The following is a 16,805-nucleotide window of genomic DNA, read 5'->3' as shown; positions in this document are numbered from 1 at the left end:
TTGGTCTTCCGAGATGGCTTGGCAATATGTTCCATGTAACGCATCATGAAGTAAGGAAAGCACATTTGATTGCCGACGAAGACACAATAAGTCAGGTATGCTTGTGGAGTTAAGCACTTGCTCCAGTCTCCTCCTCTTGGAATAAGATTATGTTGAATAATATAAGATATGACATGAGGAATCATCTTGAGGCGACCAATCGGAACAGAAGTTTCATTTCCTTGATATTCGGTGAGAATGTTGGAATAGATGTCTTCATGATTGACTATTTTGCCAAAATTGGAGTACTTTGGGTTCCAATAGATGCAAGGTCCGGTATTAGGAACTTGAAGCAAAGAAGCAAGATCATCAACTGAGAGTTCAATGGTGACGCCATTGGCAAAAGAAGTGAGTTTCAACTCTTCGGCCATCCCACTAAAACGGGGATTGTTGTAAAAATAGCGAACAAGGGTGGGGTAGCAAATCTTCGGAGGGTGAAGAAGAGATTCCCATCCTAGAGTTTGAAATAGATCTTGGAGATGAATACCTTCAAATGAAGTGGTGTCAACGGAACGACCTTCTTCAATTTTTTTTGAAGCGAACAACGGCCAAGTAGCAAGAAACTCTTGAGAAGGAAAGTGTTGAACGGGCTGATTTTCTTGATGAGAGGCTCCTTGAGATCGAGAAGAAGCTCCCCGAATAGGAGTAAATCGTCCTCCTCCTCGCTGTCCACGTTTGGAGGTGGGTTCTTCTCTAGTCATAGGTGCTTTTCCTCTTTGACTTATATTGAATAATAGTGAAGAATATGAGAGAGAGAGAGTGTAAATTTGAGTATTAGAGTAAATCACACTTGTTTGGGGTTAATAATAGATGAATAGTGAAAGGTAATGCCAAGAGAGGTGAAAAAGTAGGATAAATATAGGCACAAAACAGTCTGTCAACGACTAGAAAACAGTCACTGGACCTGATTCGGTATGCCGAATCAGGATCCAGTATACCATTTCCTGTCCAACGGCTACAAACAGCTAGAAATTTAAACTGGTTCGGTATGCCGAATCAAGATTCGGTATGCCAAATCCGATAAAGCAGAAAAATTACATCTAAAAGTAAATAACCACTGTGAGTGATTCGGTATGCCGAATTTGGAATCGGTATGCTGAATCGGCTGTTTTAGTAACAAAATTCATTTTTCAAGAAAAATTCACTTTCAATACATGAACAACCAAACTTTAATCAAAGGGATTGCATAACCTAAGGTCTCTTCTAAGAGAGCAAAACCTCTCTTCACTCAAGGGTTTGGTGAAGATGTCCGCAAGCTGCTTCTAGGTCTTAATATAATCAAGACGAATTTCACCTCTTTGAGCATTATCACGTAGGAAGTGATGACGGATATCAATATGTTTAGCTCGAGAGTGTAAAATCGTATTTTTACTGAGATTAATAGCACTGGTGTTATCACATTGAATTGAGGGAGTATCAAACTGAACCCCATAGTCTTGGAGAGTTTGCCTCATCCATAACACTTGTGCACAACATCGTCCAACGGCGATGTATTCAGCTTCAGTGGTAGATAGAGCGACTGAAGTTTGCTTCTTACTGAACCACGAAACTAAGCAAGATCCAAGAAAGTGACAAGTACCACTTGTACTTTTTCGATCAACATGGCACCTATTTGAGTTAAAATAAAACCGCAAGCGTACGGGTCAATCGTAGCTACGGGTCGAACACGAGGAGATATACGCCACTCTATTTAACTAACTTAAAAGTAATGCAAAGTGAACCAAATTAAAGTGTTAAATTAAACTAATTAAACTAACAAAAATCAATGCATCCTAACTCATAAGCATATAACAAAATTAAGGGATTAAATCGGTTTCCTAACACATGAGCATCTAACCTATCAAACTAAAGTGAATTAGAAGGAATAACAAAAACGCAGCTACACTTCATAATCACATAAAAAGAAATAAGGGAATAAAAGTGCATCCACATACCACAATCATATAAAAAAAATAAAAGAAATAGAGGGAGAAGAAGAAGAAGATAGAGAGAGATAGAGGAGAGGGAGAATGAGATTAAGAGTTTAGATAGTAAAACCTGGATGTGCTTGCATGAATGTAATTGAAAATCTTAAATACTTGCATAAACTTATCATGGCCTCCTCTTTTAAATCTTCAAGTCTTGTCATTAACTTAAGAACTTAGATTAGAAGGCTTAAAACCTAAACTAGAATTAAGAAATTACAACCCAATTGAAGACTTAAATTGAAATTAAAGCATAAACTAAACCTATTACAACCGTTAAATGAAAATCAAAAAGCAAACTAGAACTTAGAAAGGCCAAAAATCACAACTTAGAAGGACAAGAAGAAAAGAAATTTTACTAAGTGAAAGAACTAAAAATTACACAAAAAACTGAATTAAAATTGAACTAGAAACTAACTAAAAACTAAACTAAAAAAAATTGACTTCTTACAACCCAAAGGGCAAGGGGTATTTATAGGGGGAAGAGAGGAGAAGAGAGAAGAGGGAAGTGTAGGAGAAATATTCCCTAAGAAAAGAGAATATTCTCTTCTCCTTCCTCTTTTACAATGCCTTGAATCCTAAGAAAAAAGAAACAAATAGAAAGAAGAAGAGAAGATTTTTTACATAGACCTTCTATTTCTAGAAAAGTAAACTTCCAATTCTAACAAGTGCTTCATTTTCTTTGTAGATATCTTCTCCAAGCAATAAAATCAAAGCATCTTTGACTTTTCAACTTTCCATAGGTGAGAGAATATCTTTCAAAATAAATCTATCCCAAGTAGAATTCCGGAAGTGACCTTGAGAAGTTGGTGGAGAGAGACAGTAAGGGTGATGACTAGGATTCCTTCAAGAATAAATAAAATACCCATTCTGTCCTTCAGAAAATGTGGAGCATGGGGTGCTTATATAGGCCTCATCATTGTGTTCCTTGCGAAAAATCACCCAACATAGACCCAAATTTCGTCCAATTTGGAGTTGGGGAGCCCAAGATATCTCAAGTTGAAGTTGGACTGTCCAGAGCCCTCCAAATGGAATCTTTCGGGTACAGGAAATATAACTTCTGGTTATTTCATTAAGGCTCCTAGAATCCGAACTTTTGCTTCACTTTGTCCCCGGCCGATTATCAATAATTACAAATAAACCCCTATAGACCATTTTCGCACTTCGTTACGGAAACGACCGTAACTTCTTCGTTTCAACTCGGAATCAAGTACCGTTTGAACCGTTGCGAAGCTGACTCGATGGGCTATGCATTTAAGCCATTAACACCTTTAAACAGCTTAAAAACATTTCCTTAGCATCATCTCCTCCATTTTCACAAAAATTCACCTAAAACCTGAAAAGCACAAGAAAGCACCGAGTAACTCTGTCCAATGTGGTAAAATATATGCTTTATGCCCTAAGATTTCACACATAAATGTGCTCATCAGCACCCGACAAAGTCGATGTCAGAGAAGCTAATAAGGCCAAAGTCATTGTCCATAGGGTACCATAAACCAATGCTTGGAGTTCCTTTTAAGTACTTAAAGATTCTCTTTACAGTACTCAAATAGAATTGCATAGGTTGGGCTTGAAACCTAGCATAAGCACATACGCTAAACATTATGTCCGGTCTACTAGCCGTTAGGTAGAGTAAGCTACCTATCATGCCTCTATACTTAGTTGGGTCAACTTGGATTCCATCTTCATCCTTAGACAGAGTTACAGATGTACTCATTGGAATACTGGATGACTTCTGTCCATTGATGTCAAACTTCTTTAACAGTTCTTTAAGATACTTGGTTTGACTAATGAAAATCCCATTAGGGGTCTGTTTTATTTGAAGTCCTAAAAAGAAATTCAATACACCCATAAGACTCATTTCAAATTCACTACACATACTCTTACTAAAATCAAGACATAGAGATTCATTGGTAGAGCCAAAAATGATGTCATCTACATATATTTGAACTAGAATTAGATCTTTATTTCTATGTTTCACAAAGAGAGTAGTATCTATCTTACCCATAGTAAAACCATCATTAATCAGGAACTTACTCAGCCTGTCATACCATGCTCTTGGAGCTTATTTCAAGCCATAGAGAGCCTTATTCAACTTGTAGACATAGTCAGGATGCTTTAGGTTTTTGAAGCCAGGTGGTTGAATGACGTGTATTTCTTCATTGATGAAGTAATTTAAAAATGCGCTCTTCACATCCATTTGATGTAACCTGAAATTCTTATGACAAGCAAACGCAAGCAACATTCTATTAGATTCTAGTCTTGCTACAGGTGCATATGTCTCATCACAGTCAATACCTTACTGTTGGTTATAGCCTTGGGCAACCAGTCTAGCCTTGTTTCTAGTAATATTACCATCTTCATCAAGTTTATTTCTAAATACCCATCTAGTTCCAATAATTTTGGTGTTAGATGGTCTTGGCACTAAGTCCCAAACTTGATTCCTTTCAAATTGATTGAGCTCTTCTTGCATAGCAATTTTTCAATTACTATCCAAAAGTGCTTCTTTAATATTCTTGGATTCGATGGTAGAAATAAAAGCCACATTGGAACAAACATTTTGGATTTTACTCCTAGTTTGTATATCTTTATCAAGGTTTCCAGTGACAAGGTCAAGAGAGTGGTCTTTAACAGTTCTAATTTCTTTGGGAAGTTAATGTACTTGATCATTAGGTTCATCTAGAGTGACTTTTTCAACTCTCTTCCTAATTTCAAGTACTTCATCCTCATCATCTTCTTCTAGGTCTTTATATTTTTCTTTTGCCATCAACTCATCATATTTAACATTCATAGATTCTTCCATAACTAGTGTTTTTTTATTAAAAACTCTATATGCTCTACTATTTGTGGAGTAGCCTAGAAAAATACCATCATCGGCCTTTTCCTCAAACTTTTCTAAGTTGTCCTTAATGTTAAGAATAAAACATGCACAATCAAACACTTTAAAGTAATCAACTTTAGGAAGCTTATTATGAAAAAGTTCATAGGGGGTCTTTAACAAAATAGGTCTTATCAAAATCCGATTTAACACATAACACGCTGTGTGAATAGCTTCGGCCCAAAAATACTTAGGCAAGGAGTACTCATTGAGCATTGTCCTAGCCGTTTCTTAGATAGTTCTATTTTTCCTTTCAACCACATCATTAGATTTTGGTGTTCTAGGAACCAAAAAGTTATGAGCTATACCTTATTTTTGACAAAACTCTCCAAATTCTTCTATATTGTCACATTCACCGCCATGATTACTTCTGATACCAATTGTAGGATTAAGAGCTTGCCAATCCCTCAAAAGACGCCTTGTGAGGGAAGGTGCAACTTTAATTTCTTATTACACACCAGCCAGCGCGCATCGCTCCCTCGCCCTAGCCTGGATCTGGGCAGGGCATTTTGGGTCACTCCCAACAATCCCTCTCCCCCAAATGCACGTCTAATAATAAAGCACCCATGGCACTAATACACGTCCAATAACAAAGCACCCATGGCACCGGGGAGACTTGAACTCGTGACCACCTACTCTGATACCAAATATAAATTCACCTAGAGGGGGAGTAAATAGGTGAAGCTAGTGGAAATAGTGCAAAAATAAAATAATTAATAAAACTAAGCAAGTAAATTACAAAAGTGACACAATCGTTTATAGTGGTTCTGCCAATTATGCTTACGTCCACTCCTCTCACCTTAGAGAGAATTCCACTAATAAGAATCTTGAGAATGAACAAGAGAACTCGTACAACTCTTGATTAGGAGCAAGATGACTCATACCACCAACTACTCTTGATTAACGAGCAAGAGGACTCAACACAATTAACTACTCTTGATTTCGAGCAAGAAGATTCACAACATATAATAATGAAAACTTTACTAAGTAAAGATTACCTCAACCTTAGTGAACTAACTTACACTTTGAAGCTTTAATGCTAAGTGAATATAATTAGCTAGAGAGGAAAGTGAACTTGAATGCTTTGATGAATGAATGCTTCAACACTTTGAATGTTCAAGTTCGAATGCCTTTGCGATGCTTTTGATTAGCCTTAATTGATTATAATTAGTCCAAATGAGCTTACCTATTTATAGGCAAAGGTGCTCAAAGCATCTAAGGTTCATTGCCATTTTAGGACATAATTCTATCCTAATCCGGTATGCCATTTTTCACTTCGGTATACCGGATCATGGAATCTATCCGTTGACCAACGGTTAAATCCCAACAGTCTTATTGCAATTCGGTATGTTGGATTGGGATTCGGTATGCCGGATCAGATGATTTTGCTGAAAATGGCTAAGTCCAAGTTTGGACAAGTATTGGGCCATTTGCTTGGTTAAAGTCCATATAAAAACACCTCCTAGGGTCATTCTACATGTATGCATGTGTGAGTGTGTGCATTAAAAATGGACTTAAACTTTTAAATACATCTTGATACAAAAAACACTTAAACACATGCTTTAAAACTCTTGTATCTCAAAGAGATGCTTGAACATGGTCTTTGAAACTAGTCCTTCTCTCAGTCTTTTTCTCCACACCATTCTTTGATACTTTGTCTTAGTTCAACAAGTCTGTATAAGCTCCCCCTTATTTGGTGCTTATTTCTTGTAAGGTCTCTATACAATATAACACAAGTTAGTTCAACTAACTTATTTGTTATCATCAAAATCATATAAGGTGATGTGTAGATTTTACCCCAACAAAACCCTAGTCGTGACTACCATTTTAAGTAACTTACAGACACATAATGCTCAAAAAGTTTATATCGCATGTGACAATATTAAACTAAAATATATAAATGTTCAATACAAAGGTGAACCGGGTTGAACTGGACCAAACCTGGTTTGATGGACTCACGCTTGTCCAACAACTGCAACTTATTTTGTCAACCCCTTACAGCTCAAGTTCCCCCAACCCAAATGATGAAATTGTTCTAACAATGCCTTCCAAGTCCTGCCATCATCGTTGGAGACTAGAGTGAAACTGCTCTACCAATGGAGCTAACGAGAAAAATTGGAGATTTCATCCGAATCTTGCCGGATTTTGATGGGATGATGGAGTTGGAAGGGCCCCTTCATGTCTGAAACATTGTTGGGGATTTCCTTGGGTACGATGTTTTTTTTCCACAGGGATTGAGTATCATCACCATTGTTCCACCATGAATAGCTTCCCAATGGTCAATAATACTATCTCCTTCCACTAAAGGAGTTGGTCCCCACTTCCATAAAAATGGCAGAGTCTATGAGGAGATGGACATAGACATGAAGTGGGCAAGTGAAGGTAAAACGGTGAGACTTCATCAGTTGGAACGACATTTTATCTGGGATGAAGTGGGTAGGACTTTCATCCCTTCAACCAATTTTGCTGTTAGGAATGAACATGGATTTTCTAATTGGTAACAAGGGGCTTGCCTTCGTATTCTGTTATGTCGGTGAGAGAATAGAAGAGAGATCTTGCTCCCCTCGAGTAGGGGCGGGGACAGAGGTGGGGCGGGGCTGGGAGATTATCGATGGAAGGAATGGGGCAGAGTTGTAGAGGGGGAAGGAGGCGTCGCAGAACAGTTGCGCTTGCGGAGGGGAGAGGAGAATACGGACGAGGGCGGATTTAGGGGAAGGGAGTGAGGATGGCTGAAATTACAACATTGTCCCTTTTATTGTATTACCACACCCTTGTATTAAGGGTAAAATAGTATGGTTTCAAAATCTATTTGTAACCTGCTTGGTTACAAACAGACGCACCCTTTATTTCATTAGATATTAGTGTTTTTAAATATTATTTTAGCATTTTATTTAATTAAATAATTATGTTTTTTAATAAAATATTAGCATTTTGTTTAATTAAATATTATCATTTATTGAATAAATATTCATTTTGTTAATAAATTGTTTCCACTTTTTTAATTAAAATGTTAGCATTTTATTTAATTAAAAATTATTGTAAATTATTATCATTTTACTTAAATAAATATTAATGCTTGTTTAATAAATTAATACATTTTTAATTAAATAAATATGTAGAAGACTTCGCGGCACAGTGTGAAAAATATAATTGCCAACAAAAGAAGATTTTCTCCAGAGAACATTGCATGAGTTGAGGATCATGACCTAGTTGAATCTCGCTTTAGCAAGAGACTTTTTTGGGAATCCTCCTCAAGATCCCTTGTTGTACTCAGACAACTGGCCATATTCTGGACCTCCAAAAATGATGGAAGAATGGGAGACTTGGATCGGTAATATCAATTTTGGAGATCCATACTTCGATCCAACGAAGGAAATCTACCCTGTTGGTAGCAGTGAAGAAGGGGATGACTCGAGTGATGAGGCTGTTGATGAACATTCAGATGAGGAAGCATCCAATAAAATTCTGAACGGTGAAGTAATGGATGAAGACACCTGTGATGAACTACCTACTGAAGCATCAGAAATGGAGATAGAGCCTCCTGTTAATAAATATGAAGAAATTTGTGACCTGGTGCTTAGTCCCTTCCATTCAAGGCAAGAAGAATCCTCCGAATGGTGGATAAGATCTGTTTGCAAGAAGTAATTACCGCAAGCGTGCGGATCAATCGTAGCTACGGATCGAACACAAGGAGATGTATGCCACTCTATCTTACTCACTTAAAAGTAATGCAAAGTGAACCAAATTAATTAAGGTGTTGGATTAAACTAACGATAATTAAACTAACGTATTCTAACTCACATCCATCTAACGAAATTACGCATCTAACGAATTGAATTGACATCCTAACACACATTCATCTAACATATCAATACTAACGCAGATTTGAAGGAATAAATCGCCACAGCCACACACCACAATCACACAAAAATAAAGGAAAAATAAATCTAAGGGGTCAAAGAAGTAAAACCCGAAAGTGCTTGAACCAGATTGAAATTGCTTGCTTTTCTCTACCAAACTTGAAATGCTCCTACCAAATCTGAACAATTAAACAAAAATAATTAAATTAAGAGCTTAACATAGTGCATGATGACGATATTAAATAAAAAATAAAATTCCATAAGCATGGAAGAATTAGAGAGGTAGGAGGGAATAGAGGGGATGAGAGTGAGATTAAAATAAAAATAATGAAAATATTAAGAGGTTAAGAAGAAGAAAATAAAAATAAAGATAAGAACCAATACCCCCTTCTACCAAACTTGAAAGTGCATGAATTGATTAGGTATTGAATGGATGTAGTTGATGAAGCTTGAAAAACTTAAATGAACCTTGCATGGCTTCCTCTTCCAACTCTCTAAATCTTCTCACAAAAATTAGAAATTTAAACTAGAAAGCTTTAAAACTAGGACTAGAATTAAGAGATTACAATCATATTGAAGACAATAATTGAAATTAAAGCTTGCATAAAATTATCACAACCATTGAATCTAATACACCAATCTCGGTCTTTCACGTGGCCCTTCCTGGACCACAAGCAAGAACAATTTATGAGCGTGCCTAAAAAGAACCACACTCATGACGGTTACGGAGGTAGGCCCACCAGGGTAGTTACATAACCTCTAAGTGGAGGTCCCACGTGCTCCAAGAATCACCAGATCCCGAGATCCAAGGAAGATCATGGTGAGAATGGGAGTTTCCTAAATCCAAGCTCCAAGAAAAGGAAACAAACAAAAGATGAAGGATTATCTTAGATCCCCCAACCATTATAAATAGAGAGCCCAGATGCTCATGTAATTCATTCAATAATCAATAAAGAAATTTCATTACTTCACAGTGTGGACTTCGGTTTTTCCCAATTTCACTAAGTTCAGAGTTAGTCTTGTAGTTGTGCCCTTGGAGAATATCTCTCCGGCAGAATTCTTCGCTCAACAGATTGGCGTCGTCTGTGAGAACTGGAGAAAAAAGACCTACAAAGATCCCACCATGACCAACAGCAGAAATCAATCTAGGACTACTAGAGCCGCCGCCGTCGTAGCAGCGGCTATTGCCACTCCGACACCCCCCGTTGCTATCCAGGAGGAGACCTTGCCTCACCCTGTCGGCTCATGTCGGGGGGTTGAGGATCCTATCCCGGAGGACAATGAATTACCATGTCAGGAGGGGTCTCATCCAGGATTTTTGGGGGATCCACTGCGGTACGTGAAGGTGGAACAGTTCGATGCAATGCAGACCCGCTGGGAAGATAAGATGGAGTAGATGATGTAGATGCAGCGTGATCTCTTTTAGGGGATCCCAATACCCCCACCACCACCACAGGACAGGGAAAGATCTCCATCCCTGGGGCATGGTGAGAACCATAGCAACGCTAACAACACTCGACAGAGAAACAAGGAGGTGCAGCAGAACGCCAAGAATCAAGATTCTCAGATGACCAAAGTCGAACAGGCCCTGAACAAAAAAGTCTAGGAACTCCAAGACCAGATCCAAGAAGTCATACGGGGGAAGAACCAGGCCCCTAGTTATAACTTTCACTTCACCACGGATCTGGCATTCACGGATGAGGTACGGTTTGAACCTCTCCCAAAGGGGTTCAAGATGCCAACCAAAGAATAATACGCAGGCAGCACGGATCTGGAGGACCACTTGGAAATCTTCAAGTCCCTACTGTTCTTTCAGGGCACCTCAGACGCTATCATGTGCAGAGCTTTCCCTTCCACTCTGAAAGGAGCGGCACGACAGTGGTTCTCACGACTTCCCTCATGCTCCCTTTCCAATTTCATCGACCTGGGCGGGCCTTCTTGGCCCACTTCGTGAGCAGCAGAGTTCACAAGAAGATAGTTGCCAACCTTCTAGCCAGAAAGTAGTGCCCCGATGAATCCATCATGGGCTTTCTTACAAGATTCAATAAAAAAGCCTTAGAGGTACGGAACTTGGACCAAGTGGTGAAATTCTAGGCATTGCGTAGCAGCATCCGAGATGTCGAATTGAAAAAGTCCTTGATCATGGAAGAGCCAGGAGATATGTATATGCTATTCTCATGCTGTGAGAAATATATCAATTTGGCCAAAGTTCTTGTGGCCGGGAAGGAAAACAAACCTGAGAAGAAAGCCCAAGAAAAGAAGGACGAGTCCGCCCGAGAAGCCGGTTCAAAGCGCAGCTGAGATGACAAAGACGATAGGAGAAAGAAGGATGATAGAAAAGCCAGGGTTCCCAAAGCCACTGATCAAGAGTCAGAACCAATCTATACGGCCCTCACTCATACCCTCACTCATATCCTGAATGAGATAAAGGACCAAGTGACCCTGCGCTGGCCTGCCAAGATGGTGAAACCTGCGCATGAGCGCAATAAGAATAAATATTGTCAGTTTCACCAGGACCACGGCCATGACACTAAAGAATGCAGGCAGCTGAAGGACGAGATAGAAGCCCTCATATAAAGGGGACGCCTGGGCCAGTTTGTCAAGAAAGAGGGAATCGACAAAAGATAAGATTATCGTGCTCGAAAACCTGAGGGAAGACAAAGATCGCCTGCTAGGGCCGATAAGGAAGAACAAACTCGAGGTAAGCCCCATGCAGAGAATGCACCCTTGAGAGAAATAACCACCATATATGGAGGACCGGGCATGGGAGGAGAAACTTCCAACTCCCGAAAACATCATGCTCGAAATGTGCTCCACACCGAGATGTCAGATAAAAGGAGGACATATTAGTGCATAACCTTTTCTGATGAAGATCTGGCTGACATCCAATCTCCTCACGATGATGCACTGGTGATCAAGATGATCATTGCCAACTGCATGGTAGGAAGAATGATTATGGACAACGGGAGTTCGGCTGACATCCTGTACTATGATGCCTTCGAGAAAATGCTCCTGAAACTTGAGATACTGAAGAGAGTAGAATCCCCCCTGTACGGGTTCAATGGGGCCCCAGTACAGTCAAAGGATCGATTAAGCTGCTCATGACTGTGGGGATGGAGCATAAGCTTGCTATGGTGAAGATGAACTTCTTGGTGGTGAAAGTGAATTCCATGCATAATGGAATACTAGGGTAGCTAGGGCTCAATGCACTACAGGCGATAGTTTCCACCCCGCATCTAATAATGAAATTCCCAACTGACCATGGGATAGGAGAGTGCAGGGGAAGTCAGGTAACTGCCCGGAGATGCTATGAAGGATACTTGAGAACCAAAGGAAAGGAGCCGCAAATGCTCTTAATCAATCTGGATGACATCCGAGATGTCATCGAGCAAGAAATAAATGAACCCGCGAAGGATCTGGTCCCCGTAGAAATCGTTGAAGGAGATGCGAAGCATACCATGCAGACAGGCGCAGGGCTGAAGGATGAGAGAAGAACCGCCCTCATAAATTTCTTGAGGACAAATGCAGATGTATTCACGTGGTCAGTGACTAATAGGCCTGGAGTAGACCGCGAGTTGGCCGAGCATAGGCTCAGCGTATACCCTACAGCCAAGCCGGTATTCCAGAAGAAGAGAACCTTCACCCCCGAGCGATAGGAAAAAGTGATCGAGGAAGTGACTATGCTGTTGGAGGCTGGTTTCATTGAGGAGGCCATCTACCCACAGTGGCTCTCCAATGTTGTAATGGTGCCAAAGCCCAATGGCAAGTGGCGAATGTGTATTGATTTTACTGATTTGAATAAAGCTTGCCCTAAGGACTATTACCCTTTGCCTCGCATTGATTTACTAATAGATGCCACGGCGGGTCATAAGATGTTGAGTTTCATAAATGCCTATTCAGGATATAACCAGATCAAGATGTATGAACTTGATGTCTTAAAGACTTCTTTCATTGTGGGGAGGGATACATACTATTATACCCGCATGCCCTTCGGGTTAAAGAACGCCAGGGCTTCTTACCAACGCTTGGTGAACTACATTTTCAAGCACCAGATAGGATGAAATATGGAAGTATACGTAGATGATATGTTGGAGAAGAGCCTAAAGGTGGAGGACCATATTGGAGATCTGGATGAGGCATTTCAAGTCTTAAGGAAGAGCCAGATAAAGTTGAACCCAACTAAGTGTGCTTTCGGTGTCACCTCAGGAAAATTTCTTGGTTTTATGGTCTCAAAAAGAGGAATAGAGGCAAATCCTGTGAAGATTAAGGCCATACTAGAGATGCGCCCACTTGGAAGAGTTAAGGAGCTATAAGAACTCATCGGGAGGATAGCGGCGCTGGGAAGATTTATCTCAACCTCGGGTGATCGTTGCTTACCTTTTTTCAAAGATTTGAAGAACTGACCATGAGAGAGGGAAGCTAAGGGAACCAAGCTCACCTTCAAATGGACAGAGGAATGTCAGACTGCGTTCATGGAATTGAAAAGGTACTTGGCGCAACTACCCCTTCTGACCAAACCGGAACCTAGGGACACATTACATCTATACTTGGCTGTTACCACGGTAGCGATAAATGTCGTGTTGGTCCGAGGAGCTGGACGGTCCCAGAAATCGATCTATTATGTTAGCAAAGTGCTTCTAGACACATAAACCAGGTATAACAGTGTGGAGAAATACGCTTATGCGTTAGTAACAGTGGCCCGAAAGTTGAGACCATACTTCCAAGCCTACACCATTGAAGTGGTCACCAACCAACCTTTGAAGAAGATATTAGCCAAACCCGACCATTCGGGAAGTTTAGTAGCATGGTCGGAAGAGTTGGGAGAATTTGATATCCAATAAAAGCCTCGAACTGCCATTAAGGCTCAAGCTCTAGCAGATTTCATTGTAGAGTGCACATTCCTTGAAGAAGAAATCTCCTCAAGCGAGGAGCCTGGAGAACCGACAGAAGAGTGGACGCTGTTCGTGGACGATTCATCCAGCGCACATGGGTGTAGTGCAGGATTGATATTAACAAGCCCTGGAGGGTTCTTAGTACAGTATGCACTAAGGTTTGAATTCCAGACAACCAACAATGGGGCAGAGTATGAAGCCCTGATTGCCGAACTAAAATTAGCACAGAGTCTGATGGTAAGAAATATTGCCGTCCACAGTGACTCACATCTGATAGTCAATCAGGTCAAGGGGGGGTATGACGCAAAGGAACCGCGCATGGCACAGTACCTGAGCAAAGTGCATGACCTGATCACCAAGTTCAGCCACTTCAAGATACTCCAGGTGCCTTGAGCATAAAATGCTTCGGCAGATGCCCTTTCAAGGCTGGCCACCTCAGATTTTCAAGACTTGGGCAGAACTGTATACATAGATGTGCTCGGTGCTCCATGTATAGAGCAAATAGAGGAGGTACTGCCAATTGATATGGAACCCTATTGGATGGATCCTATAGTAAACTATCTCCAAGAGGGCACATTGCCTACTGACAGGGAGGAAGCAAAGAAAGTAAGAATGAGGGCTGCACGGTACATGATGATAGGAGTACTCTATAAAAAGGCATTTGCCATGCCGTACTTGAAATGTCTCCGACCAACTGAAGCGGAGTATGTTCTGCGAGAGATACACGCGGGCATTTATGGACAACACCTGGGGGGCATGGCGCTTGCCAACAAAGTCATCAGACAAGGATATTTTTGGCCCTATCTCCGCAAAGAAGCGATGAGATTTGTTTGCTAATTCCTGAAATGTTAAAAGTTTGCACCTGTCACACGCTAACCTATAACAGAACTCACCTCAATTTCGAGTCCATTACCCTTTGTGCAATGGGGCATGGATATACTGGGACCTTTTCCCAAGGCATCTGGGGGCAAACAATTTGTAGTTGTGGTTGTGGATTATTCCACTAAATGGGTGGAGGCAAAAGCTTTGGCAATGATTTCTGTGGCAAAGGTGTGGAAATTCTTCCTTCACTCAGTCATCTACAGATATGGAATACCAAGAACTCTCATCACTGACAATGGTAAACAGTTTGAGCAAAAATTCAAAGAGTTTAGTGATCAATATGAAATCCAACTAAGGAAGACCTCAGTTACCCACCCCCAATCCAATGGACTAGTAGAGGTGATGAATAAAATTCTACTAGATGGAATTAAGAAGAAGCTGGAAATAGCCAAGGGATTGTGGGTGGAAGAATTGCCTAACATTTTATGGGCATATCAAACAACAACAAGGCTGGCGACTGGTAAAATGCCCTTTATGTTGGCATATGGTACAGAGGTAGTAATTCCTGTTGAGATAGGAGAAACGTCCATGAGGGTGCAATTCTATAATCCTGAAGTTAATGATGAAGAATTAAGGGTAAACCTAGATCTACTGGAGGAGATTAGAGAAACAGCTGGGGTAAGAAATGTGGCTCATCAGCAGCGAACGACATGTCACTATAACTAAAAGCTGAAAGTCAAAAGATTTCAACAAGGAGAATTGGTCTTACGCAAGTTAGAAGCTTCAAATCTGAGGTCTATGGAAAAATTAGCACCCAACTGGGAATGACCATACATAATCTCCAAACAAGTGGCACCAGGGGCCTTTCATTTGGAGACCCTGGAGGGGGTACTCATACCATGGTCCTGGAATGCAGAGAATTTGCGAAAATTCTACCAATAAGGTCAGGTTGTTTAATTTCAGTTTTTATTTGTTTAAAGCAAAGAGTTTTTTTTTTGGAAATGTTAGGCCACGACCAATAAAGACATCCGCAGCTGATCAAACAATTAATAGCAATGATCTGTTCTTGCAATTATTCTTTTCATATGTGGTTATTTCTGTTACTAAGGAAGTGCCAGCAATTAACATAATGGTGAGTTGCACCATAGAGGCATTTCCCCAATCAAGGTGATGGTCATCCGACTATAATGGTGAGTTACACCATAGGGGCGTTTCCCCAATCAAGATGATGGTCATCCGACCATAATTGTTACACCTGCGCCCAGATTTACTATTTAATAATGATTTCTCTCTCGTGTGATGTATAGATTCTACTGCCGTGTATGCTAGCGAGTTGTTTTCACTTGTGGTCAAACCTGGCCACAAGATTATTGACCAGTTCATGGGCCTGCCTGTGGAGGAGAGGTTCCTCAATCGACAGTGGGAAAGATTTATCGATGGTGATTTCATTGATCATCCTCCTAGCACGAGTCCACAAAGTGAGGAGTACCGAAAGGTGTTCCTCGTGTCCCCACAGTTAGATACTTCCTTTGGTGATGAGCTTAGTAACGCGATCGGGAAACTGTTCGGGATCACGAAGGATGCGTTGTGATGGCTAAGGGGTAAGACATTAACCTTGTGAAGGATACTGTACCCCACTCTAGTTGACCTTGAAGTGCGGGCCAAAACCTGATCGAATTCCTTATGTTCCTGCCCTTGCAGCAGTTACGGACACATGAGCGGACTCACCAAGACTGAATCCACTCGTTAGTCCGCTAGTGCTATTTTTGGACTCTCTGTGTTTTCCTTGCCTGGGACCCACACCCCGTGCCTTGGACATCCTATTTTAGCCTTTTGGACGAGGTTGGTCTCATTCTGGTTCCCTTGGTTTGTGGGTTTGCCATTTGGGTGGACCCATTGGCTAAATAAATCTCTTAATGAGTTTTGACTCACTAAGCCCCAAATCCAAACAGACCTTCAGAGGGAGATTAGTCTTAAAACCAAGACTTATCCCTTAAGTCTCATTTACTTCTCCACCTACCTAGAACGTTGGAGCTGTGGGAGCATTGAAGACTTAGAGAAGAGGTTTGAGAGGTTGTGGAGGTGGAAAACATTGATTGATCCAACCTTAAGGTAAATGACCTCACCTACCTCTCTCTCTCTTCCATTATCGGATTCGGAGATCCTTTCGGGACTGAAACCTAGCTTGGGGATTCCCCATGAAAACCTAATAAACCCTAGATAATGCCCCTTTAAGACTCACATTCCCTGTTCTAGATGCATTCATGGCCTTTGAATGATTCTTTTGCTGTTCAAGCATCTAAACCTAGCCTTGGTTTGGGAAGGACCTTGGTGATGGACCTAAGTCCCT

This window comes from Telopea speciosissima, chromosome 2 (genome assembly GCF_018873765.1).
Source record: "Telopea speciosissima isolate NSW1024214 ecotype Mountain lineage chromosome 2, Tspe_v1, whole genome shotgun sequence".
Taxonomy (NCBI): Eukaryota; Viridiplantae; Streptophyta; class Magnoliopsida; order Proteales; family Proteaceae; genus Telopea; species Telopea speciosissima.
The sequence above is the reverse complement of the archived record's forward strand: the minus strand, read 5'-3'. Positions refer to the sequence as shown.